This window comes from Macaca nemestrina, chromosome 9 (assembly GCF_043159975.1).
Source record: "Macaca nemestrina isolate mMacNem1 chromosome 9, mMacNem.hap1, whole genome shotgun sequence".
Lineage (NCBI taxonomy): Eukaryota > Metazoa > Chordata > Mammalia > Primates > Cercopithecidae > Macaca > Macaca nemestrina.
Genome location: NC_092133.1, coordinates 4,115,144 through 4,141,198, shown reverse-complemented (window position 1 = coordinate 4,141,198; position 26,055 = coordinate 4,115,144). Strand labels below are relative to the sequence as shown.

General features: G+C 43.9%; 1 protein-coding gene and 1 long non-coding RNA gene across 4 annotated transcripts in view; both read left to right on the top strand.

The window, feature by feature from the left end:
* The window catches only part of LOC105470637 (uncharacterized), a 57,985-nt gene extending 32,814 nt beyond the window's left edge, over positions 1-25,171 (top strand). Inside the window, exon 2 of the long non-coding RNA XR_980649.2 lies at positions 373-25,171. This is a non-coding gene — a long non-coding RNA (uncharacterized lncRNA). The remainder of the gene's footprint in view (positions 1-372) is intronic.
* Positions 1-26,055, top strand: part of LOC105470645 (O-6-methylguanine-DNA methyltransferase) — a 291,365-nt gene that overhangs the window by 132,424 nt on the left and 132,886 nt on the right. The gene's annotated exons all lie outside the window — the stretch shown is intronic.

Here is a 26,055-nt window from a genome sequence, read left to right as displayed (position 1 = left end):
GCTGTGACCTGCCGAGATGGCCAACTCAGATGTGGCCAGTTTTCCATACAAGTGTGAAGTTTCTGAATTAATGGGAAACCTAGCCGCATTGTCTGATGGCTTACTGGCAAGCAGTAATTAGAAAACATTTTTCATAGTGCAACCTCAGGTTTAGCTACCCAGAGAAATTGGATATTTCAGAATACTCCTAGTTGGTTAGTGAAACATTAGTATTAATGACAAATTAATATTAATATCAATATCAGAGTTGAGTATGTAGCCTTTGGGAAGAGAAGGGAAAGATTTTAAGGACCAGATTTAAGTAGCCTCCATATGCCTTGCCTTCTTGGTGGCATTTTTCATCTGAAAGCATTTTTTTTTTTTTTTTTTTAGCTCAAAAACTTAGATGTGAAAAATTCAGCGCATTGGGAAGAGGCGTCAACATCTGAACCACAAATGATTAAACCTTTATGACTGAAGTAATAGGTTTGGCTTCCGTCTTCCCAGTGGAGTAGCAAGCAGAGGTCCTTTTCAGTTCGCAAACAGTAGTATACAAACTTGGTCCATATCAAATACTGTTTCTCTTCCGGGGCTGATGCGTGCACTGGGAACGGCAACAAAAGTTGAATAGCAACTGGGTGGGGTTTCTTTACGTCTTCTGTTTAATCAGTTTCCTGATGGTTTGGCCACTTCATTCTTCTTTGGCTTACGGGGTTCTAAGCCATGGGGCAGACCTTGGGTGGCTCACACTGCTCTTGGAAGGAGGCTGTCCAGGCTTCCTGGCAGTGTGGAGATGAGTAAGGGAAACACCGCAGGGGCTTCCGGCTTCCTCGATCCTGCCCCTCACGTGGGAACTTTGCATAAGTCCTCATCCTAGCACCACCTCGAAATCCATTCAGGCCTCTCCAGCAGTGGCAAAAATCCAACCATGGGAGCTAGTGGGTTCCGTTAATGTGGAGTAGGAAAGAGGACATATATCCCTTCTAATTCACTTTAATTTGGTCCAAAATAAATAACAAAAGTCCTTGGGGAGACCATCAGGGAAATATCTTCCCACATCACACTCGGTCTTTGCAAGAAGTGCTGGTGGGCGTCCAGGGCTGCTTGACGCTTCGTAGCAATGTAAGGATGTGGTAGTAGAGTGCTTGCTGTTCCAGTGGCCATTGCAATAAAAACGGAGTGAGTATTGTCGCCGTGGTACATTACAGCCATGGAAATTCCCCATAGTTCATTGGTCCGTGACCAACAAAAATCCCCCTAGACTAACAATTAATCAGGCTCTGCTGAGCCTTTGACTGGCGACAGTTGCAGATGTCACATCATGCGAAAAGTTAAATCTTAGCTTTCCCCAAGAAGGAAAAAAGTTTATTTTTAGTTTATGGAACTAGTTTTCCTTTTGATCAAATGACCTGGTCTTTAGGGGAGAAATATTTTCATTTTTATGTTAGCAAGTGTGATACAGAATCATATACACTTAAAATCTTCATTTTTATTGCCTTTTTTAAAAAGTACAAAATTTTAATATTGTAATACTGATTTCAAGAAAATGTTGTGAATGTCAGTTTACTACTCAGACATGTTTAAAAGGAACGCACTTCCTGAAATCTCCAAGCTAGGCTGGCATTTGAGACCTTTGGGTACACGAGCTTAAAATTGATATAAGTACCTGAGATTAGAGCCCAGTAGGTTTAGAAAGACTCAGAGATGAGCTTAAAGAGAATTGGTATGCTCCTCTTGCAAGAGCAGATTCACCAAAATGAAGTCAAAATTTGTTTGGGAAGTTTCTTGTACTGTGCCTTGTGAACTTACAAATCTGTGTCACAGTCCAAAGGGTTGAGAGCCACACAAAGCAAAACAGATGGGCCGTGTGTCGTAGGATTTCCCGCTCTCCTTTTGGCTTCCAGGTCACTAGGACTTGTGAAGCACAAGATACATTGGGAGGCAAATCTAAAAAGGAATGGTGAGTGTGCCCCACGTGCTCGGGGAACACCTGAGTGCTCCCGGCATTACCTGGGAGCTGCCACCCTCCCTACCCCTCCTTCCTTTCCGGCTCAACATCGAGGTGAACTTTTTACCATGATTGATGTAGCTTTCTGGTGTCTACACAGATTTCTGGATGGCCTCAGAAATGTCACGTACTGCTTCGGGAATGTCTGAAATATATTTCATACATTTTACCTGGCAATTAAAAAAAAGTCATCTTTAAGATGTTAGCATGTGGATACCGAGGCTCCACACAAGGCAAACAAAGAGGTCATTCTTAGAAGCTAATTTAAAATCTTCAGGCAACTATACAAACCTATGTTACAGTTCTCCCCAAATTTATTATAATGCCCTTGTTATAAATTTAGAATATTTTTGCAAACTCATATAAACAGGTAATTGATGCGACTGAAATTCTTGTCACATATTTATTGCACTATCAGCTAAAATTTTTAAGTGACAAGAACCAAAATAATCATTAATTTTTATAGGGCAAGGATCTGGCTTTTTGTCTGACACAAAGCTGTATAAAAAACTGCTTCTGATTTTATGCACATTGTTTTTAGTTAATGATTTTCAGCTGTTTGTTGTTCCTCTGATAGCATGAAAATGTACCATATGCTCAGCCCAAAGACAAATGATTAGCAAATGAAATTCCGGACAGCTGTCTGACTGAGCGCGTTGGGTTGATAGCATTCTGCTATCATAATTAGCTTAAGCTTTGGGTTAATTAACTTTCTACCTGGATATGCATAATAATAGCAAACTGCAAAAAGCAAGAAGCTTTCAGTACATCAACAACATTGCTGTCTTTTTTATTTGGTATTTCAAGAGCATATTAGAATTTCAAGAGTGATTAATCCTGGGAATATTGTCATCTACTGTAGATTTTATTTGCAAGCCAGATAATACTGAAACAATTGGAATCTATTATAGAGCAGAAATAGCATTTTAAAATTGTAATTAAAGTTTCTAAAAGCAATTGCTAATTTCAAATGCCTTTGTTGGCAAGAATATTAGGCACACTGCTTCTTGTATGGGCAGCTTGTCGGGCACAAAAAATACCAGCACTTACACTGTGAAGAATAAAACTTTCTTTTATTTAAGGGCTGTATTGAAATAATCAATTATTTTTATGTAATTTGAAACTAAGATTACTCTGTAGTTTGCAGAGGTGCTGTTCAGACTCCTAGATTGAAGATATTAACCCTGTGCCCTCTTGCAGGTTCTCACGTTTGTTACCTCCTGAGCAGTGGAGGGCTGGAGGCCTGGGTAGGAGTGCCTGGTGCCCCCTTAGAAGATTTGATGTGCGCGTGTGTCTGCGGGTGCTGGAGGTCAGATTTTTCAGAAAGTCAGTGCCATACATTTGTAGCTTGGTATTTGTTTTCTACCCCAAGCAGTTTCTAAATCAATTTACCGGTGGTATGAAATGGGGAGAGGGATGGCTTTGCCTCCGTCCCACTCCTTGTTTGCATGATTTACCAAAGCACTCTCTAAGACGCCCATCATCTGAAGGGGCTGCTGAGGCCTTTGGAGAGCACGAGCTAGTGAAGTGGATGGTGGATTTGGAGTAAAAATTGTAGTTTACATTTCCCAAAGCACCAGAGAGCCTAGCACTTAATTCTGAAATAAGTCATGCCTGTTGTTACACTCAGAAAAATATTTTATCTTCTGAAAAAAAAAATTCTTTACATATGCAGTGGACGGTGAAGATTTGGTGGTGGCGAATTTGCCCTGGCTCCAGAGGACTTTACTTACAGAGTCAGCAGTCGTGAAAACGTGCTTTCTCAGATGTGTGACTTGTGGTCAGTCTGTGGGCTGAGGACCACCCATTTGGTCACTCCATGCAAGTTTTATAGGGCTGTCAGAAGCCATTTTTCAAAACTGGCTTCATCTGAGGACACATTGAGGAGCCACTATGTTGGTGTGGTTAGTGAGAGGAGTGGCCCCCCCTGTGGCTCTGTCTGTGGGAGTTGGGGGGCTGCGGTCGTTCACTGGGAGGAGGGGGTGCCTCTACAGGCCCCACCTGCACCCCACCTCGGCCACCCCCCCAGCTTTCAGGCTGTGACCTCAAGGCCTTTTATCATTTTCACAATGATGTCTCCAACAGACCTTTACCCCAGTCTCAAAAAAGATACTGCCAAAGCCTTCATTTGCTTTTTGTTTAGTCTGCTTCGGGCTGCATAAATAAAGATAGCAAAGGGATCAAGAGAAAAGAAGTGAACGGAATCACAATTTTGGTGTTGAACCCTTAAATTGGGGCCCCACCGTCTCTGCTATGTGGCAGGCACAGGATGATCTGTCTGCCTTCTGAGATTTCTTTTAATGTTTTACCACATTACACATGAACAATTTCAGGATGCAAAACTTTACTGCATCTTGTTGTTTCTTAACTAAGAGCACTTTAAGAAGGCAATAGGTGGAGATTCTTTTGTGGGAAAGATATTTCAAATGGGGTATTACTGGCCATTGAAAGAAAGAAAAAGAGAGGAAATGCATCCAGGCCTCATTTTTTGGCCTGCACATTTGATTATTTTATTTTAAATGCCATTTCAAACATAGTGTAAACTAACGATATTATTTTTTTAAAAACTTACTCTACTATTTGCGGTACTTGATCTTTAATTTCTTTTAATGTCAAAATTATTTATTTGGCCTGTTCCATTCCAGATGTGACTGTTGAGGGCACATTAATTTCTATTCTGTTTTCATGGGCCCCTGTCCCCATCTGTACATCATTTCTGAATTTCGTGTGCTCCCCAGGGAGTTCACCTATTCATATTGTAGGTTTCATTTGCTGTGTAAACAGAATAAACAGACAATGCAAAACTCCCCACAATACCAGAAAATAATTCTTTTCAATAACATATTGGATCATATTTAAAAAAACGTGGAAAATGCAATACATGTGAAGCCACATTTTTTCCACTTTATTGTCCTCCCGAGGAAAGGCTTGTGTTACCAGTGTGTTTCCCTTGCATTTGATAAGTTCATTTTTATTAAAAATCCATCCCAAACAGCATTTTACGATAATTCTCAAACATGTGTTGTGGTCATTTCTTTGTTTTGCGTATCAGCTTGGTCTTGCGGGTTAATTCAGAATGTGTTACTCAACTGGTTTGCGCTTGTGTGGCTAAAAACACCCATTCTGCTATGTGTGTGTGAAAAGCAACATTAAAGAACGGTGATTTTTTTTTTTTTTTGACATTTACAAATAAAGAGGGACATGAGTTATTTATGCTCCAATGTTGCTGCAAAGTCCTTATCTCCATTTGGCACTAAACAAGGATTTGTTGTGGGATTTGCGAGGGCTGCGCAGTGCCTCTGTGCTAAGCACCCAAAACTCTAGGGGACTGGCACTAATTTCCTCTCTCTCGTAAAACAACATAGTATTCATAACAACTCAAGAGGCTTGACATAAGTAATGATGGCATGTGCAGGCGAAGATTACCACCCAACAGTGTAATCAAGGTGCTAGGTACTAATGCAAGTTAAATTGAGACAATAATGCCGAAACTTGCATTGTGGGATTAGGAGGGCACTTGAAATGCTGACGTGAGCACATCCTGCCTGCCTGCCTGTCTGGCGCTCCGTTCCTGTTTATACTTAATGACCTCAAAATTTGTATGTCGTTAACACCGTGTACTGAAGTGGGAGAGAACACGGTTTGGGAGGGAGAAGACTCCCTGTCTTCGTTGACTTTTGTCTCTTTTGGTAATTGGTGGCTTTTCCTGCCGTATTAGGGAGCAAAGCGTGCAGCGGGGAGGCCCCTGAGGTCTCTGTAAACATGCTGTGGGCACCGAGGGCCTCCGCGCCCGGCGCTAGGCAGTAATTTACATACTTTGAATGAAAAGTCATTTGTGCCTGCAAAATTGTTATTGCTGGAAGAAATTTAAATACTAGTCATATGGAAATTTGAAATAAAGTCATATTAAATTTTGATGCTCAGATCAATATTGTGGAGCCCAGGTAATTAAAGTGGGTTTGTTTATTTGGCTCCTTATAAATAAAAAGGGCTTAATACAGACTAATTACACAGAATCTTTCGTCTACGGTAGGATAATAATGGCAGCAATTTAAAGTGATATTAAATGAGAATTAATAAAGGAATATTGAGTCACTTTGACTGTATTAAGCCGTGAAATGATTCCTCATCTCAATTTAACTTTCTGTCTTGAGCATAATGATTGATAAGCAATGAATTTTTGTGGGGATAATCTATAACAGTATTTGATTGCAATATTTAGTAACAACTAGACTTGTGACTTTGTTGTTTTTAAATGGGCTGGGAAAGCCCGTTTTTTCTCTGCAAATTTATAGGGCAACTTAGAGGGCTCATGCCCTATAGTAGTTTCACAAGAGTTCTGAGTTGGCAGCCTCCAGTTTGGGAGGTAGGTGGAGAGGGCTTTGACTTTCGTCCAACTTGCAAGGGAGTAACTGAGTGGAAGTGCAGTCCGGGCCAGTAGAAGTGGTCATAGTAAGCCATGGTGGCAGGAGAATCAGAACCACGCTTGAATCCTCAGGAGGGAGAGGGCAGTCATTTTTTTTTCCTCTTGGAGGAATACCCCAGGAAGAATTACCTGGAAGAAATCAGAGTGGTTTTGGAGAATGGATTGTTGGATAACATTTTAACTTAAGGGCTGAAGTTCCTTTCTACCTAAGTACCATTGAAGAAGTATCTTCCTGATCTTAACCATTTTTAATAGCAATCTAGGCCAATTGACTCCGTGACCATTAAGTAACTTCAAGTGGACTGGCTGCTGCCAGGGTGTTTGCGTTTTGCTTTGTTTTGTTTGCAGAGTAACTTGTGTGTAATTTCTTTCCACTGTGCCGCACAGCATGTCATGTCCACGTTAGCATTTCTGCCCTTTTAAAGGGTCCTGCTGAAGGTCAGGACCTCACACTGAACACCCTTTTTATATATATTACAAATTGCTGGAATTGTTCATTAATTTCTGTCTTTGAAATGCCATGTCAACCCTCTAAAGGAATTCACAGTGCCAGTGTCCCTTGGACAGCTGCTCACCATGGTCCAGTGCGAATTTCTGATGAAATTACAGGTGCAGGGAAATGCAGAATTAGAAATATATCTGATGTTGCAATACTTGTGAAGCTATAGCTTTGTTGATGACAGGACAATTCCATTTTTGACAGTTTAATTTACTGTTGCCAGTGGACAAGAGCAAGAGGAGGACGTGGGGTTAGCCACCTGCCCCCTCGTACCGTGTTTCACATGCGAGGTTGCAAAATCATGACTCCCTCAACCTGTCGGGCTCAAATGAGAAGGTTTTCAGCTGGGAAAATGGAATATATCAGTGCATGTAATATTGCCTGACCTCATAAAACAAAAGGGAAAATTGCAGATTCTGACAGCCATTATGAATCTTGTATCAGCATCCAAAACGACTTGGAGCCAGGGTATAGTACATGTTTATAATAGAAAAAAAACGGGGTTGCCACGTTGACTTGCAATATGGAGCAAAAAATGACTTGTCAGTAATTCGTTCTCAGATGTTAAAGAGGCTGTTGAATTTACTAGTATATACACAGAAGAATGTTTAGCCCGGAGCAGACTGTGGAAATAGTCCCTACACAGAGGGGTCTGCTGAAGTTAGTCATCGAGTTAGATTAGAATGGAAGGCAGGAGGGGCGGAACTCCGGGTTCGCTCCCACAGCTGCGTCGGTGGGGCCAGATTTCTCATTACAAGATGTACTGAACCTTTCCACTCTCACCCACTGTAAATCTATAAGTAATCAGTCTTCTAAAATAAAGCAAATAACCTTGTTTTGAAATTATGAGAATCATTTGAATTGAATGTATTCTGTTGGAAAACTGGTGTATTGAGGCATGGCCTTTTATCTTATGCTTAAAAAGTTTTATTTATATTAAAATAAGGCATAATCTCTCTGCATATAATTATATGCTTTTCAATTTAGTTTTTCTATTTAATAGTCTATTCCTTCACCTTCTTGCCCATGTCTTTATGTTATTCCATCAAAAAAAAAACGTTTCTAAGTACAATAATTGTCTCAGCTGCTTTTGGTGATTTCTTTTGGAGGGAAGATGTGGAGTGACAGTCCAGGAACTTTCTGCCCAGGGGAAGGAGGCCCAGCACGTGCTGAGGCCCCGTCCACTGTAGCCACTCCCTTTCATCTCCCGGGCTGAATGTGGAGTGGGGTGACTTTTATTTTTTCCTTTGCTGTTGGTTTAGAATGAGATGTAGCAGTTCATTTAAGTGAACTAAAGCATGCTTAACCAGTACACCGTGTCCCTGCCGGGGCCTGCTCTCATGTCACCTGCCGACGGTGGCATGGAGACAAAGCCTTCTCTCCACTCTTACTGCTGCTGGGCCTCTCCTGGGCAGGTCCAGGCTCAGTGGCTTGAACAGGTGATGCAGGGCAGGGCGGTGCCTATGGCCACAGTGATGGCACAGGTGGACATGATCCTGAGAGTCCAGTGGGGGGGTGTAGCACAGGAAAGGAGGTTGTCTACAGCCCTTCTCACCACACCTTGCCCTCCTCTGTGGAATCTCTGGTCCTATCCGGAGTCCCTGGAGGCTGGATGGTGGTTTGCAGGGGTAACCCTAGGTGGTAGGTGTTGCCACCCAAGGTGAACAAGAACTCACAGCAGCACTGGCTTAGCAGCTCCGTGAGGGCATAACCCACTTCTTTGCAAACCCTGGTGCTGGGAGATGATGAAATCAGCACCTGGTACATTAGGTTTGGGGCTTTAAGCTGATGCTTCCATTCAGGAGCAGGATGAGTAAGACCTGGTCCTTCTTTGCTCAGAGCTCTCTGAGGCAGGAGGCTGGAAACACTTCCCTGAATGCTGTAGGAAATGTTGCAGGAGAGTGGAGGAGGAGGAGGAGGAGTGGCGTGGAGATTTCACCTGGGAGGACACCACCATGGGAGGCAGGCAGCAATGGGGCAGGCACTGTCTGAGCAGGGCCTTTAGAAGAAGGCCCGGGAGCTTGGCAGCAGAAAGGAGGGTGGAAGTACAGAAGCATCGAGATGCTCAGTGACGTCTCTGTAGTTTGGATTTTGCTGTTGAAAAGCAAAGGAGGTGAATAGAAAGCTTTAGGCAGATACTGAGAGTTTTTGCTTTGGAGGTGTTTTGATATATGGTAAACTGTTGTTTAGATTATTTTGGAGTATGCTCTGGTCTAGTATTCAATATCCTAGTCAAAGATAACATATACTCAATATTTGAATTAGGATTTTTCAAAGACTTAGAATATTTGAAAATATTTTTATCTTTAGAATATATTGCCTTTTCGAGACACTATCATCTTCTAACAATTGCACCTTATTCTTTGGCAGTATCACTATCATTGTATTAATGCAAAGGCTTCAAAATGGCCTTTCAGGCCCATGTCATCTGCCAGTCAACCCTCAACCCTTTCTCTCTAAACTCCTCTCCTCCAGTTTGCCAAACCACTCTGCTCCAGCCATGCTGCCCTCCTTGCTGTTCTGGAACTTGCCAAGTACGCCCCACCCCAGGGCCTTGGCATGTGCCTGGAACACTCGAGCCCCCACCCTGCACTTGGCTGGCCCCTGTTTGCTTCAGCTCTCCGTCCATATGCAATAGCAATTCCTCATGCCCCTCATAGCACTTCTGGACTTTCTCCTTGCTCTGTTTTTTACCAACTAAAACAGGGGTTGGCCAACCATGGTTCTCAGGCTGGCCACCTGTTTTGCAAATACAATTTTACTGGAACACACTTATAAAGACTTGATTTCCTATGGCTGTTTTCCCTATGAAGGCAGAGTTGAATAGTTGCAACAAAGTCTGACCTGCAAATCTAAAATATGTGTAATATCTAGCTCCTTAGACAAAAGTTAGCAAAGCCCTCATCTCGCGTATAGTGCATTCGTTTGCCCGCCTCTGTCCCTCACTGGAATGCACCCTCCGTTCAGACAGAGCCTGTCTCTATTTGGCCCACTGCTGTATCCCTAGGGCCTAGAATAGTGTCTGGCACAAAGTATGTTCTCGTGAGATACTTCAATGAATAAATGAACAAATGTGAAAGTTCCAGCCAACAGGGTGATGGGCAGTAGTTAACTATGCCTCTCATTCTGGCTTAAACTTTGGTATTTCAGCCTTTACGTATGTTCTGTTTTGCAGTCTTTAGGGTGCGCAGGATGAAAGAACACATCCACTCCTAGGGAGTAGAGGAGGCCTAGAAGTAGAGCCAGATGCAGAGTTGTGTGCAGGTGGCTATTGGGGAGTGTATTCATCCATTCTTACGCTGCTGTTGGGAACTGAGACTGGATAATTTATGAAGGAAAGAGGTTTAGTTAACTCAGAGTTCTCCGGGCTGGACAGACTTCTGCTTCTGGAAAGGCCTCAGGAAACTTACAGTCATGGCCGCAGGCAAAGGGGAAAGCAAGCACATCTTCGTGGCTGGAGCAGGAAGAAGAGAGCGAGTGAAGCGGGAGGTGCCACACACTTTCAAACAACCAGATCTCTTGAGAACTCATTCACTATCACAGGAATAGCAAGGGGGAAATCTGCCCCCATGATCCAGTCACCTCCCACCAGGACCCCCCTCCAAGACTGAAGATCACAAGTCAACATGCAGTTTGGGTGTGGACACAGAGCCAAACCATATCAGGGAATATTCCCAAGACACGCTGTGTAAGGAAGTGCATACTGCAGGATTAGACAAGGGAGAAGCAGGGGCTTGCATTGTGACCTGGTTGCAGTTGAGGTCTCATCCTGTCCTTCAGGGAACTCTGGAGAGAGAATGACCTGTGGAGTCATCCCAAGTTGAGGCCAGGGGCCTAGACCTTGGCTCCCGGCTGCGCTCTGGGAGGGCCATAACCTTGGATGAGATGCTCCTCCCTCGAGAGTGGCAGTGAAGGATGCACCTGCCTTTGAGCCCCTGGAGCTGGGGTATGACACACAGGGCCCAGAAGTACAAGCAGAATCTTCTTTAGTATCTTGGGTCCACCAGGAGAGATGGTCTCTGAGGCCTGCTATGCAGAATGAAACCAAGAGAGTCATTGTGAAGGAATCCAGTAGACGCAAGTGCTCTTTGCTGCCTAATGATTAAAACGAAAGGCAAAGCCAGGGGACGTGTCCTTGATCCATATTTTACCTGTGAGTTGAACATCGCATGCTTGGTCCAGGCACTTAGGTGGGCTTCAGTGATTTGGGCCAGAAGGAAATGGTGCCCTTTCCTCGAGTGTCTAGATTGTTTTGTCACAGACAGGGGAAGCCCTCATCTGACTTGCCCTGTAGGTCCCTCGCCTCTTAGGAGGTCCCTGTCCCCACCCCTCCCTGGAGTCTGGGGTGTAGTTGAGCTGACCCCCAAAATATGCTGTGTCATGAAAGGGTCATCATCTATCTGGTCTATTTTTAATCCAATTTGATAAAATACCAGTGTTCTAATAAAAAGGTCTAAAACATTTACCATTTAAACGAACCCCCCTTCCTGCGATGCACACAAGAGTCTTGGCGGGAGGCTGGTGGCGCAGCCTGAGTCCTATCCCTCCGTGCCTTGGACACCTTTGCCCAGCATCACGCGGTGTCATGAGACCCCTCAGTGCAAGAGCAGGTTGGCCTGAGCCCCCCCTCCCCCCCGCAACCTGGATGCCTTTTGTGCCTATGGAACACAACTGGAAGGGCCCGTCAGTGCCACGACTTGTCTAATTCATGATGGACACGCATTTTGGTTTTTTAAATTATGGTAAAATATACATACAATTTCCCACCTTCACCATTTTTAAGAGTCCAGTTCGGCAGCTGTCAGTGCATTCACACCGTTGTGCAGCCATCACCACCACCCATCCTCAGAGCCCCTCATCTTCCTGCAGGGAAACTCCATCGCCAAGAGCACAGACTCCCCCTTCCCCAGCCCTGGCACCCACCCTTCTACTGTCTGTCTCTACGAGTCTGACTACTCCAGGGACCTCACGTAAGAGGTACCGTCATTGTCTTTTGTGACTGGCTTATTTCACGGAGCATCATGTCCTCAGGGTCCATCCATGTAGTAGCACGTGTCAAAATGTCCTTCCTTCCTCGGACTGGATATGGCTCTTTAAAAGCATGTTTTCTTAGAGCAAAACCCCGTTTCCCCCACACCTGATCGTCACGTGCCGTTTAGGACGCGTGGTCTGGGGTTTGCTAGTGATCATCTGTGGGCTTTCCGAGCCTGTGCTTTTGCTGCCAGAACCTGAGGTCCCGCGGACATCCCTGTGCTCACTACGGCTTCTTTGTGTGAGACTGTCAGAGTGATCCCGGCCCTGACACGCGCTCGGCGGCTGGTTTTTCTCCTTCAGATCAGCGGCCTTGGACAGCTTTCGCTTCTTTGGCAGCCGTTTCAAGCTGCTCCGTCTTGTCATTTTAGAGTTCAATATCTGCTGTTCTGAAGGAAGAAACGGGGATGGGCTGGACCATTGCACTTGGTCTCTTGACCTCGATGTTGCCCATGAGCAGTGAAGGATGACTTTTGACGAGCCGTGTCAGATGTGACAGGCAATCTCGTTGGCTTGAGTGGAAATGTGCTGTACAAGTTTGAAGCCTTGGTTGGGGGCATTTTTCTGGTGTTCAATGCATTTAAATTGACACCAGACTTCAGTATGTTGTTCATTTCAGGCCTGGCACTGTAGGCTCCCATCTTTAAAATGTGTGGGTGCCGAGAGCTCCCTCGTCAGCTTTTGCAAAGCGTTTTGCATATTCCCAGTACTGTATTTACATTCCTGGCTCACATTGTTTTTTTGTTTTTCCTCTCTTAAAGCTTATTTTTGAAGGGAATTTTTCATGCTTTCAGTTGAGTAGGGATTTGTGGAATTTTGGGGGGCAGGGAGGTGGGGTGGTTGTTTCTTGGCTCTCAGCATAAGCTACGTTTCCATCATATGGAGTGAAATGCCTATATTGGGCAGCTGTGATTTTAAGTGAAAGTCATTTCCCAGTTGTTTCTAATGTCTAGAAATTAGGTTTGTTTTGATTTTAATTGCCAAAGGAAGGCACTGTGGGTGAGGAAGAGCTCTTGCCGCCACCTCCCCTGAAGTGCCCCTGCTTAGGCAGACGCCTCCCCCATGAGGTGTGGGCTGTGCTGGGCAGCACCCGGGACCATGGCCTCATTCTTTTCCTTCTCACTGTGTTTTCCTCTCAGGTAGGGGTGAGGGTGGTTATTTTACTCAGATCTCTGAGCCTTAAAGTAGATCTTCTGCAGATCATCTACAGAGTCATCTGAGGGCACCAGGCAGAAGTTTCTGAGCTGGGAGCTGTCCCCAGCTCCTCTCCCTAGGACTCCTGATTCTGCTTCAGCCAAGCATATTCTGACCTCATCCGGAACATTCCTCACCCTCTGCCCCTGTGCAGGTGGTGTCCACATCTCAGGGAGGTAGCGTGGTGGCATTTTTAAAGTTTTGGTTGGTGCGGATGAGAGCCTCTCTCGTGAGGCTGCCGTGTGGGTGGGGGCTGGGTGCATCTGTGTCTCTGGGAACTGTACACAAAGTGGCACTCATCCCAGTGAGAACATGGCCTGGGCCTTGGAGGATAGGATCCTTAGTGTGAGGGAGGCCTCGACCATAAAGGGACTGAGGAGAGAGACAGGAAGGGTCCAGGTATAAGAAGAGCCGCCCACGGCAGGGGGTGTGGCAGTGGGACCGGAAGAATGGGTCCAGTAATGTGGCTCCTTCCCCAAGCTGGGGAGCGAGAGGGGGCATCTGCTGTTGAGTGTTGAAGAGGAATCTTTGGTTTGCAGATGGCAGGGGGTCTTTGCCCATCCTCTGATCGTATGTGTAGAAGTTTGCAACATGAAGGGCAGACTGTGATGGAGTTCTTTGGCAGTTAGAAAAGCCGGGGCACAGACGTGTTCCCTGAAAGGCAGGGTGTGGGCACCACAGGGTCTGCCCCTGATTGGCGTGTCAGCCCTGCAAATGAGAGCACTGAGCAGAGGGAGCGGCAATTGGGTTGGAGAGCAGAGGCTTCCACCTGGCTCACATACTCCTACACACATGCCACATGCATGCCACGGTGCTTAGGAATCCTGAAAGCTGCAGGCTCAGGGGAGTTGCGATTCTCCTCGTGAAGATGCCGAGCCACAGAGGCCGCCCAGGCAGGAAGGCCAGCGCGGGTCGCCTCCAGGTGGTCTCAGGATCCCAGAGCAGGAGGCAGCCAGGTGGTGCTGAAGGAGAAGTGGGGGCATAGAAGCTGTGCCGTGGAGCTGGAATGGCAGACAGGGCTTTCTTAGTGCCAGGGCCTGCAAATTCCCGACAAGGGCTCACTGGAATCCTCCTCTCGCCATCCTCCCGGGACCCCCGTTGGCCGGCCAGGCCCCTGGAATTGCCTTTCTGGTGCCCTGTCCCCCTCCATGCTCTCCTTTAAGGGCCCTCACTGGCAGCTTTGCCCTCCTTAACCAGGTAGCACTAAACCAGGAGACATCTAGAATCCTGTTTGAGACATCTTCGAGCGTCACCTTGTTAACTAGACAGAAGTGGATCTCTATAGGGCAGAGCCTGGGGAACCCCTGTTTTCTTTGTGGTATTCTCTAGTGAGTGTTCCAGGGAAGGGCACGCCCCACTCTCTCCTGGCTGCTGGCAGAGAGCGATGAGGTGGGAGAGGGTCCTGGAAGTGTGCTCTTCATTCTCCACCTGCTCTCCCGAGGAGGTGGTCGTAGTCACTCTCCTGACGAGCCCAGGCTCTGAGCTCTGCCCCTTTACTGAGCAAATGCATGAAGTCAACCATGCTCTTTTTTAATGTAACTTGTTTTTTTAGGTTCGGGGTACATGTGCATGTTTGTCGTGTAGGTAACTTTGCTGTCACAGGAGTTTTGCGTGCAGATGGTTCATTTAGGTTCAGTCCATGTCTTTGCTATTGTGAATAGTGCTGCAGTGAACATACGCGGGCATGTATCTTTATCGTAGAACAGTTTATATTCCTTTGGGTGTATACCCAATGATAGGATTGTGGATTGAATGATAATCGTGTTTTAACTTCTTGGAGAAGTCACCAAACTGCTTTCCACAGTGGCTAAACGAATTTACATTCCCACCAGGAACGTGTAAGCGTTCCCTTTTCTCTACAGCTTCACCGGCATCTGTTATTTTTTGACTTTTTAATAATAGCCATTCTGACTGGTGTGAGATGGTGTCTCATTGTGGTTTTGATTTGCATTTCTCTAACGGTTAGTGACGTTGAGCATTTTTTTCATATGCTCGTTGGCCATATGTATGTCTTCTTTTGAAAAGTATCTGTTTGGCCGGGTGCGGTGGCTCACGCCTGTAATCCCAGCACTTTGGGAGGCCGAGGTGGGCGGATCACAAGGTCAGGAGATCGAGACCACGGTGAAACCCCGTCTCTACTAAAAATAAAAAAAATTAGCCGGGCGCGGTTGTGGGCGCCTGTAGTCCCAGCTACTCGGGAGGCTGAGGCAGGAGAATGGCGTGAACCCGGGAGGCGGAGCTTGCAGTGAGCCGAGATCGCGCCACTGCACTCCAGCCTGGGCGACAGAGCGAGACTCCGTCTCAAAAAAAAAAAAAAAAAAAAAAAAAGAAAAGTATCTGTTCATGTCTTTTGCCCACTTTTTTTTACAGGGTTGATTGTCTTTTGCTTGTTAATTTGTTTAAGTTCTTTATGATTTCTGGATATTAGACCTTTGGGGGATACTTAGTCTGCAAAGTGAGCTTCTTATGCAAGTGCCCAGCCTTCCGGCACTGGGATGGGCCACGTGGGAGGAGCCAGAGCACAGGAGAGTCTACCTGCTCCAGCCCCTGAACTTGCTGCTGTGAGGACTCCTCCTGCCAGGACTCCTCCTGCCATATGCACTCCTGGGTATGAAGAGGCCTCCTGTGTGAGCTGCACCACTGTCTCAGGGATTCCTGGCCTGGAGGCATCTCTGGAATTTCTCAGAATGCCCAGTTTGCACCAGAGATAGAGCCAGTCGCCTTGGGAGGGAAAAGGAAAGGAAACTAGATTTACTTTTTAAAGTTTCTAGAACTTCCTTGGTATCCGTAGAAACTTTTTTTTAAAAAAGGCTTTTTAAGTTGGATTTCTATCTGTTATTTACCTGAGACTTAATTTCAGCTGATCAAAGTTTAGAGTGCTGGCAAGTGCCAAGCCCGATGATAGATGTTGTGCCTTTTGACAAATGACCATATACGCACCGCTCTGTTGCTGGACTCTGTTCTATCCATTTTTCTGCTTGTCCTCATGCCAACATGGCCTCGACTTCATTGCTGTGGCTCTGTAGTAAGTCTTGGTGTCTTGTAGAAGTTCTCCAAATTTCATTTTTTCCACAGTTGTTTTGGCTCTTCTTAGTCATTTGCATTTCCATGTAGAATAAGTGGATTAATCAGCATAGAAAAACCTGTGATTTTCATTGAACTGCGTTCAATCTATAGTTCTGTTTGCAGAGATATTTCACAATTTTGAGTCTTGATCTTTGATTGTGGTGTATAGCTCCATATTGTTTTTCTTTGATACATCTCAACATGGTTTTGTCATTTTTTTGGTATACAAGTCTTTTAAATGTATTCCACATACATTTATCCATAACTTTTTCATGTGGTTTTGTTTTTGTTTTTGTTTTTGGTCCTTTAAAAATGCAGTATTTTTAGTTTCAATTCCCAGTATTTCTTTGCTAGTGATTACAGGAGCTTTCTGTAAATTTGTCTGGTATAATGCTGTGAGTTTGCTGAACAAACTTACTGGTTCTAGTGGCCCAAGCATTCTTCAGTATCTTCCATGTGCGTGAATATCTTGGTTGAGAAGGAAGACAGTTTTGTTTCTTCCTTTACACTGTGTACGCTGTTAGTTTCTTTTTCTTACTTTATCGTACCGTCTAGGGTCTCCATACTGTTTTTAACAGGAGTTGGGAAAGTAAATATTCTCTGTTCCTGATCTTAGGGGTAAAGCATTCAGTATTTTACTGTTAAATATAAATACACATTCTTGTCAATTCCCGTTGAAGTTCTCTTCTTGTAGGCTGAGAGTTTTATTATGGAAGGGTGTGTCATTTTGTCAGGTGCCTTTTTGCGTCTGTTGTGATGTTTATGTTGTTTCTGTCTTTTATTCTGATCATATGGAAAAATGCAGTAATTGATTTTCTAATGTTCAACAAACCTTGCCTGTCTTGGATAAGTGCCACTTGCTTTGAGAAATGCATGCATACACCCCTCTCTGTATATGTATGTGTATAATTCCAGCATTATTTCTATACACATAGAACTAATAAAAAATGGTTATATATTTGCTAATATTTTACGAATTATGGGATACTGGTCTTCAGTTTTCTCATTTTGTCTTTTTTAGGCTTTATTATCAGGGTAATGCTAGCTTCATAAAATGAATTGATGTATTCTCTCTTTTTCTGCTTTTTAAAATTGTTTAGGATTTTTTTTTTTTTATTTAAATGTTTGAAAACATCTGGGCCTGGAATTTTCTTTGTGGGAAGGTTATTACTTAATTTAAAAAATATATGCAGTACTATTCAGATTTTCAATTTCTTTATGACTCAGTTTTGGTTATCTGTCTTTCAAAGAGTTTGTCTGTTTTATCTAAGTTGTTGAGTTTATTGGCATTAATTGTTCATAATCTTCTCTTATCCAGTTATCCTTCTGAGGTCTCTATGGCATGCCCTGATGACGCTATTCCACTGCCCTTTTTTTCCATTCCTGGAATGGTACCACCTTCCAAATCAGTCTTGTTACAGGTTTATTCGTTTTCTCAGTCCTGTATTTTATTGATTTATATTTTTTGTTATTTTATGTATTTTACTCTTTTTCTAACTTTCTAAGATAGAAGCAGTGGGTCCCACTGAAGAGAAGCAGATGGCAGGCACTAAATTTCTCTGTAGGGTTAACTATGTCAGCCTGGCAGACCCCAGGCCGTGTGTCTTTGGAGGACAGAGACATTGGAGGTCATTCATGATCCTTTCTAAGATTGGTCGTTGATAGGAAACTTCGTTAAGTAATATAAGTATTCGAAACTATACATTAGCTTCTAAGCAGTGCTTAAGCAGCATTCTACATGTTTTGATAGGGATTGTTTTTAATATCATTCAGTTTTAAATATTTATGTGCTTTAATTATTGTAAATGGTGATTACACTGTTCCATATGCATTTGCGAGAATATACCCTGACATTGTGTACAGTCTTCTATAAATGTACATTGGGTCAGGTTGTTTGGGTGTGTTGTGCAGGTCTTCCCTTCGTCTGACTTTGTCTTCCTGTTCCATCAGTTGAGAAAGGAGTGTTGAAGTCTGCAACTCGAATGATGGATTTGTCTCTTTTCCCCTTTGGTTCTGTCAGCTCTTGACTTGGGCCTTCTGCACGTCTGCTGGTAGGGGTCATGACGTCCTCCTGATGCGCTGGCTTCTTCACAGTATGAAATGTACTCTGTCTCGCCGGCCATTTTTCTCGCCCTGAAGTTACTTTGATATTAATATTGCTAGCTTTCTTGTGATTTGCCTGTGCATGTGTTATATTCTTTTCCATCCTTTCGCTTTTGATCTATTTCTTTATAGTGTGTTTCTTGGAACGGGAATATAGTGATCCAGTATGCAAGTCTATACTTTTTATTTGAAATGTTTTAGTTAATGTGCTCATCAATAGGTATGGGTTTAGTCTACCATTTTGCTGATTTTTTCATTTGTACTTTTTATTCTTCATTCCCGTTTTCCTAATTCCCTGCCTTCTTTTGGATTGAATCCTTTTTTGCTTTCATTTTATGATTACTATTGCATTATCGGTGCTACCGTTTTTTTAAGTAGTTTGTTTAGCACAGTCCTTGTTATTGGAAATTCCAGAAATAATGGAACGTGCTGTGTCCACACTGTCCAGTATGGCAGGCACTGGCCACCTGTAGCTGTTGAGCCCTTGACATGTGGCTCAGGCAACTGAAGGAACTGGGTGTACAATTATGTTTAATTTCAAATAATTTAAATATAAATAGCCATTTGGGGGTAGCTGCTACCACACTGGGCAGGGTGACTGTAGGGTTTCTAATATTATCATTAACTTCTCATGATCTACATTGAAAATGGTGTTCCGTGATGTCACATGTAATGCAAGACCTTCACCACAGTGAACTTCCGTTTGCCCCTTGAAGTCCCACGTACATGGTCACGGATCTTACTTCTACCTGTTACAGACTCTCAAATAGATGGTTGTGACTTTTCCTTTAAACAGGCAGTTGTCAAGAAACAATTACTTGAATGGCAATTGAGAGTGAGAAAGTACTCTTTTCATGTACGCATTTTGTGTTCTGAATATGTTGAAAGGGCGCAGGGGGGTTTAATGCCCTTCAGATATATGGCTACCTTGTGGACAGTGATTGGAAAGGATGGGGAACAGGGACGCACGAGTGGACAGGTGAATGCGAGGCTGTTGGAATGGTTCCGTGGTGAGCAGTGATGGCTGCTTGGAACAGGAAGGAGCGGGTGTTAAGAAGTGGTTGAATTTGGGATCTCTTTGGAAGTGTGACACTCCTGCTGTTATCAGCAGAGCTGCACGTGAAACATACTTTGTTAAACATCCTTGCCGCATTTCCTATTAAATTTGCTTTTCGAAAATAGTGTGGACATTAAAAAGTCATACCCTGTGCCTAATTTCAATTAGAAAATGTTGAATCACTGTGAATTTTGTGAGTCATCCTGCATGTAAGTAGAGCTATCCATCTAACTCTTAGAATTTGTTAACTATTAAGAGAGGAAGACAGAATGTAATATAGAGATGACTATTTATGAGTCATTTTATTTATTCATTATCCATCTAAAGAGTAGCAATTGATTGTATCACAGAACAGTGTTTGTTTTACATCTTTTGATTAGGAGCAGTGGTTTATGGCATAGACTTGCTTAATTTCCTCCTGTTTCTTCCTCTGGAGTGGATAACTGTTTCACAACAGAAGACAATGAAAGATTTCTGGTTATTCATTAATTTTGCTTTGAGAAGGGAATACCTGACCTCAAGGATGAGACACTGATTGGTATGGTCTGAATCGAATGATAAGCAGTATGTTGCCCTTAGACTGTCATCTCCCCACAGTGCGAGAGGTTTTCTCATCTTTGCATCGGTTTTTAGCCATGTTTTGGTGTTTAAGCAGAGATACGGTTCCACTTAGAAAGCTCTGGAAGTAATTCTCAGATCGCATATGTTCATCTCAAATTTGAAATCTGGAGTGTTTGCCTTGAAATTAAATTGTGGTGTTGTAAGCTATCAGTGGAATGATCTGTGCTGGAACCTGATGTGGTCTAGTTTACATGGTATTGAATCATGTAAGTATCTCATCTTTCCTCTTTGAATTCAGTATTACCTCACATAGGTGATGTTAGCTTTTAAGTGTACACAGAGGTTTGGTTAACTATCAGCAGACTTCAGTTATCAATTGCTGATCTCAGAAAGCTAATTTATCTTTAGTGTCCAATAACATTACATGGCTTGCTTGCTTTCTTTGTTTTATGTTTTGTGTGTGTGTGCTTAACTGTTTAAGTTCTGGATTGCATCCAAATAAGGTTTGATATGGTCTCATTAAGAATATGATATTGTGGATAAATGTAATCCTGACTTTCAACAAATGGCCTTTTTCTAAAAAAAAAAAAAAAAAAAAAAAAAAGTATTTAGAGCTAGTGAGTTGAGGGGCTTGGTCACACAGCTAAAGGAGATTTGAGTAGCCCCTGGAATGTCGAGTGACTTCTGACCTGTGGAAGTGCATGGAGCCCCGTTTTGTTGGCTGGCAGGATCTACATGGGCCAAACATACAGCCCTAGACAAGTGACTTGTTTCTCTGAATTCTGTTCCTAATCTCTGCTGCTCAGTCTGTGGCCACCTGCAGAGGAGCCAGCCGGATGGCATTGTCCTTACCAAGCTCGCTGGGTGCCAGATACTTCACTACTCCTTAGTGGCTGATTACTCTGTGTAGGGTAGGGTGCTGTGCAGTACTTAACTGATTAGTGCTTTGCAGATATAAGCACAGTTTACAATGAAGCCCCTACCCTTAGGAGGATACAGTCTAGTTACGAAGAAAAGACACAAGACACTCAGTCACATCACTGAACAGACAAGTTTGCCAGGAGTCTGTTGAGACCTGGTGCTCCCTGAGCCATGCTGAGCAGCAGTTCAGCGGGGATACCAAGTTGGGGAAGATGCCAAGTGGTGGGAAGGAGACTGGGGCTCAGGTCTGCACATGCCAGCTGATGGAGTTCGGAGTTGGGGGGATATGGCCAGTTCCCAATGCGCTGGACCAGCCACCATCCAGAATTAGGAAGTAGATCAGCCGGTGCCTGGCATGCCTTGCTTTCTTTTCAGTTTCAAATATATATATATACACACACATATATACACACACACACACACATATATATACATATATACACACATATATAATATATACATATATATATAACTTATAGAGTTTCACTCTTTTGTCCAGGATGGAGTGCAGTGGTGCAGTCATAGCTTGCTGTAGCCTCAAGTGATCCTCCCACCTCAGCCTCCCAAGTAACTGGGACTACAGACATGCACCACCATGCCTGGCTAATTTTTTTGAAAGGACAAGTCTTGCTATGTTGCCCAGGCTGGCCACCCACTCCTGGTCTCAAGCAGTCTTCCTGCCTTGGCCTCCAAAGGACCTAGGATTACAGGTATAAGCCGCTGTGCCCAGCCTAATCTACAGACCCTTTCAAACAGGTGTTTGCATTTGTATACTCGGGGAGAATGTAGACCCCCACCCTCTTCGCCAAGAAACAACTTGAACACATGCCATTCTGCCATCTCAGCCAAGGCGATCGCCTGTGCCCTTCCCAGGGGCTTGGAGATACCCTCTCCCTGCTAGCCCTGTGCAGGAGGCTTCCCATGTGTACCTACAGCACCGCCCACCCGTCTGAGTTCGGTGGGGCCTCCAGGCCCCCTGCCTTGGTGAGACAGCACGCTCGGTGCCTGCGAGAATCTTCTGGCCCACCAGTTCCTTTTCCTTTTATCCAGGATTTCACACACTGGGACATTTTGTGCCAACAGTTATTAATCAATTTTAAGATTGACTGGGTTTGTGGACTGTGCCCAGGGTTTCTGCAGGTCACTCACAGCAGATTTCCTGGCAGCCCTGGGGATGGTCCTGCTCCCTCGGGGACAGTTTCCATCTCGTGGTGCAGCTTTGGGAGTGGGGCCCACTAAACAAAAGCATATAGCAAGGACTGAAGTTCCCTGCAGCCGGATGGACCCCAGGCCGTGTGTCTTTGGAGGACAGAGACATTGGCCTACGGTAAAATAAAGTCAAATGAGAAAGGGTGGAGAGGCTCTCCTGCTGTAAAAGGATTACGTATTCATATTCAAAATAGGGGTACATTACGGGTATAGATTGTAATCTCTACATCTCCAATCCATGAAAACAAAACGGAAATGGAGGGCTAAGAAACCCACACAGGGAAGACATGAAATAACAAACATACCTGATTTATCCAAGAAAAGGCAGAGGAGGGAAATGAAAGGATGAATAACAGGTGAGGCAAGCAGGACGTAACTCACAGGATGGTCAGCGTGCCCAGTGTTGCGGCGAGGACTTCAGAAGTCAGTGGACCCAGTGGAGACTCAGATGAAAATCAGAGATGGTCTCGCTGTAGGAACACAGTGTGCATCCGTAGACTAAGGTGGTACAACTTAAACACAGCCTGAGAGATGCACCATGCAGTGCAGACACCAACATGAAGCGGCTATGTAAACATGTGACAAAGTAGATATTAAGAGAAGTAGGAAGGAACAGTAAAAATAAGATCAGATATCAGCAAAGCAGAAAATCATATTACAGAGATGTTAACAAAGGCAAAAATTATGTCCTTAGATTCATACAAGTTTTCAAAATTCCCAGCCAAACTGATGAAGAAAAACAAAATGACAAATAATATAAGTGAAAAGGAAAGATCACTACAGAATTTACAAGTATTCAAAGATAATGAGGATGTTATTTAAAACTTTATGCTGACAAATTTGACAGTTTAGATAAAATGAGCAAAATTTTTTTCAGAGCTTACCAATTAAAATAAATTGAAAATTAAAAATCTTTCCTCAAAGAAAAATCTAGGTCCATATAGCTTCACTGTTCAGTTTTATCAAATAGTTAAAGAAGAAGTAATTCCAGTCTTATGTTAGCCCTTTCAAGGAATAGCAGAAGAGAGAATAATTCCCAGCTTGTTTCATAAGGACCAACACAACCATGACACCAAGATGCCAAGATCTGCCAAGGATGTTTGAGAAATAGCCACAGACCAGTGTCTCTCAAGAACCCAAATTCTAAAATACTAATAAAATATTCGAATGTCAGCTTCATAATACAGAAAAATATGTGTATTTCCAGTGGAGTTTGTTCCATTCAAAAATCAACCAGTGTAATTCTCCACATTCACAAAGGAAAAAGAGAAAAAACTTTATGATGATAATGATCACGGTTACCAAAAAAAGCATTTGACAAATTTCAACATCCATTCACGACGAAAATTCATGGCAAAGTAAGAATATAAAGGAAATTATCTTACATGACAGCATGTATATGAGCGTGCACGTGTGTGTGCATGTGTGTGCATGCATGTATGTGTGTGTACACATGTACACCTGTGGTTTTCTTTCCGTGTTTCTTCCAGTACTGATCAGGGTTGCTTATTTTCAGTAGTTTTCAAGTGTTCTACCTTCAAGTTTTCCCCAGCTAAATCTTTCCCATTCCTTTCTCTAAATCCCTTTTTGATGTTTGCAGTTATTTTCAGCTCATCACCAACATTTTAGTCTTGATGAGAATCTTCCCAGGAAAGACAAGTTTTCCTTCTGATTCCCGTGTGTCCCTTTAGCTCATGATGGCTCAGAATACGTTTTCTTGTCAGTTAGGGGATCCTGAGGCTGCCTTCCTGGGCAGAGTGGCGATTTGTATTGGGCCAACAGGGCAGCCACTGTTACTTATGGACAGGTGGACTAGGCTCTTTTTCACCCTGAGGAACTGCTCCACACTTAAGAAGAGTCACTGGAGTTTATCAGCCTGCGTGTAAGTGTGCGGGGATGGGGATCAGGAACTTTTAGTGGAATAGTCTGTGCTCCAGGTGATCGGTCTCCACCCACCCGCGTGCCTCTCCTTTTCCATCCCACCCACATTTTGGGTAATTGGGGGATTAATTTATTCGTGTTACATAAGCACTGGCGGAGACCACCTGTGTGAACAGCATTGCTGAAGACTGGGGAATTCTTTTTGAGACTTCCTTGAGCTTTGGGCAGCACGTGTGAGTTTCAGGGGTGATCAGAATGTTTCTCCGTTGAGGAAGGCCTGATACCCTGGAGCTGGCTCCAGCCTGGGCCCTGCGGCGTGTTCTGCCTGCTACCCGCCTGCCTGCAGAGAGACGCCTGAGCTGGGAAGGCTCTGAGGGTTGTCAGGGTGCTCTGCCGTGCTCTTTGGGTGGGTCCCCTTGGCTGTTCTGCATGCCCGGGCCATGCTGTCTGTGGAAAGCTACGTTGGAGATGACAGTCTGTGGTTCTGGCTACACCAGCCTAACTTCCGCTAGACCATGCCATTTTCTGCCTCTGATAACACCGTGGTGAAGCACCTTGGGTAAAGCAACAGATTTGTTTTTCAAGATACACTGTAATTACTCTTTTCAGAACTAATAATATTAACCGAGTGAAGTCAAAACTGAATTGTTTTATAAACTGACTGTGGAGCTGGTATAAGGAGATGCAGGGAATCCTCATCTGAGTCAGTAGCAGAGCACACAGTGCAAGAAGTGTGGGTAGGCTCCCAGTGCACCCAGAGATCAAGGAGAGTGATGGGTGCTGCCCGCCTCTGAGGGGACGGAGGCGGCTGCCACCCGCCGTGTCCCTCATGCTGGCTTTCAGGCGGCTCCACGCAAGCCGGCTCACAGGCAGGAAGAAAAGCTGTGGGCCGTGTGTCTCCCTTGGTTATGGCTCAGTTTTAATGTAATTAGAAGCTCAACTTGAAAGTGAGATATCAAAGGAAGCCTTCAGCTGCTGAAGATGTGTGTGCCGGGGGATGAGGGCGTGGGTTGAAAAGTATCCAGTGCCTGTTTTTCTCACGTGGATCAGTCTAACATATGTGACTCTGGTAATTGAAGATGGTGACAGGCTAAACTAAGCTGGGGGTTCCCCAGGGAGAGAGTAGGATTTCTGGAACCAGTCTAACAAAAACAGAAACTTAAAGGAGAAAACAGAATATGCCCCCCTCTCTTCCCTGCCTCCCTCCTCTACTCAAAAAAAAAAAAAAAAATCAAAGCAGCTTTTGCAATGAAGAATTCAGTTTTTCGCCCCCAAGTGTATGATAGTAGTGACTTTAGTGTTCCTGGTACAGACCTGTATTTTTTTGTGATGTCTTCATCTGGCCCCTGGCACTCCACTCTTCATGATGAATATGAGACCTGTGCACTGAGGGTCCTCACCAACGCTCCCTTCCTCACAGCCATATGATTTCATCCGGAAGCAGCCTCTAAAAATAAACACCCTCATGTTAGCCTTTTTCTACCATGCTTCATATTTTGCTCTTGTATAAATATCTGCCACGTTTCCACTGGGAATTATTGCTGTTATATATTTTACAGACACTTGACTGTCATCTCAGTGGCTTATTTTATTCCCATAGCTAGAAGAAAAATACAAAAAGAATTTTGTAATGTGAATGTGATTGTGGGCCAGGAGTTACGTTCTGAGAAGGAGCTGAGAGTAAATTACATTCCTGCTTTATCGTGTTGATGTTGTCTTCCCTGTTGCGTCCTGAGTTAGACTTCATTGTTCCAAGTTTTTAACTAGAGGTGGCTTGATAATGACGCCACTTTGGAAGCGTCTGGCTCGTGTTTAAAACTCGAGCTGGTGATACATATATTTTAGTCCTATTAACGAAGAATTGTAACATTTTGGTCCTATTAATGAAGAATGTTAACATCCCATGCAGATGAGCGGCATCCTAAAAGCAGTTTCAGATGCTTTGGGGTGTTTTCTACTGAAGATGCTTTTGTAAAAATATAGCCTTACTTTTCATTGTATACACTGCTCTGTTCACCAAAAACCGTAACTTCATGGACCTTGCTTCTGTGGAATGAACTAAACGTAAATTATTTTTCCAAAAGCGTTATGAGTTTACCATATATGTTTTGGAAAAAGTG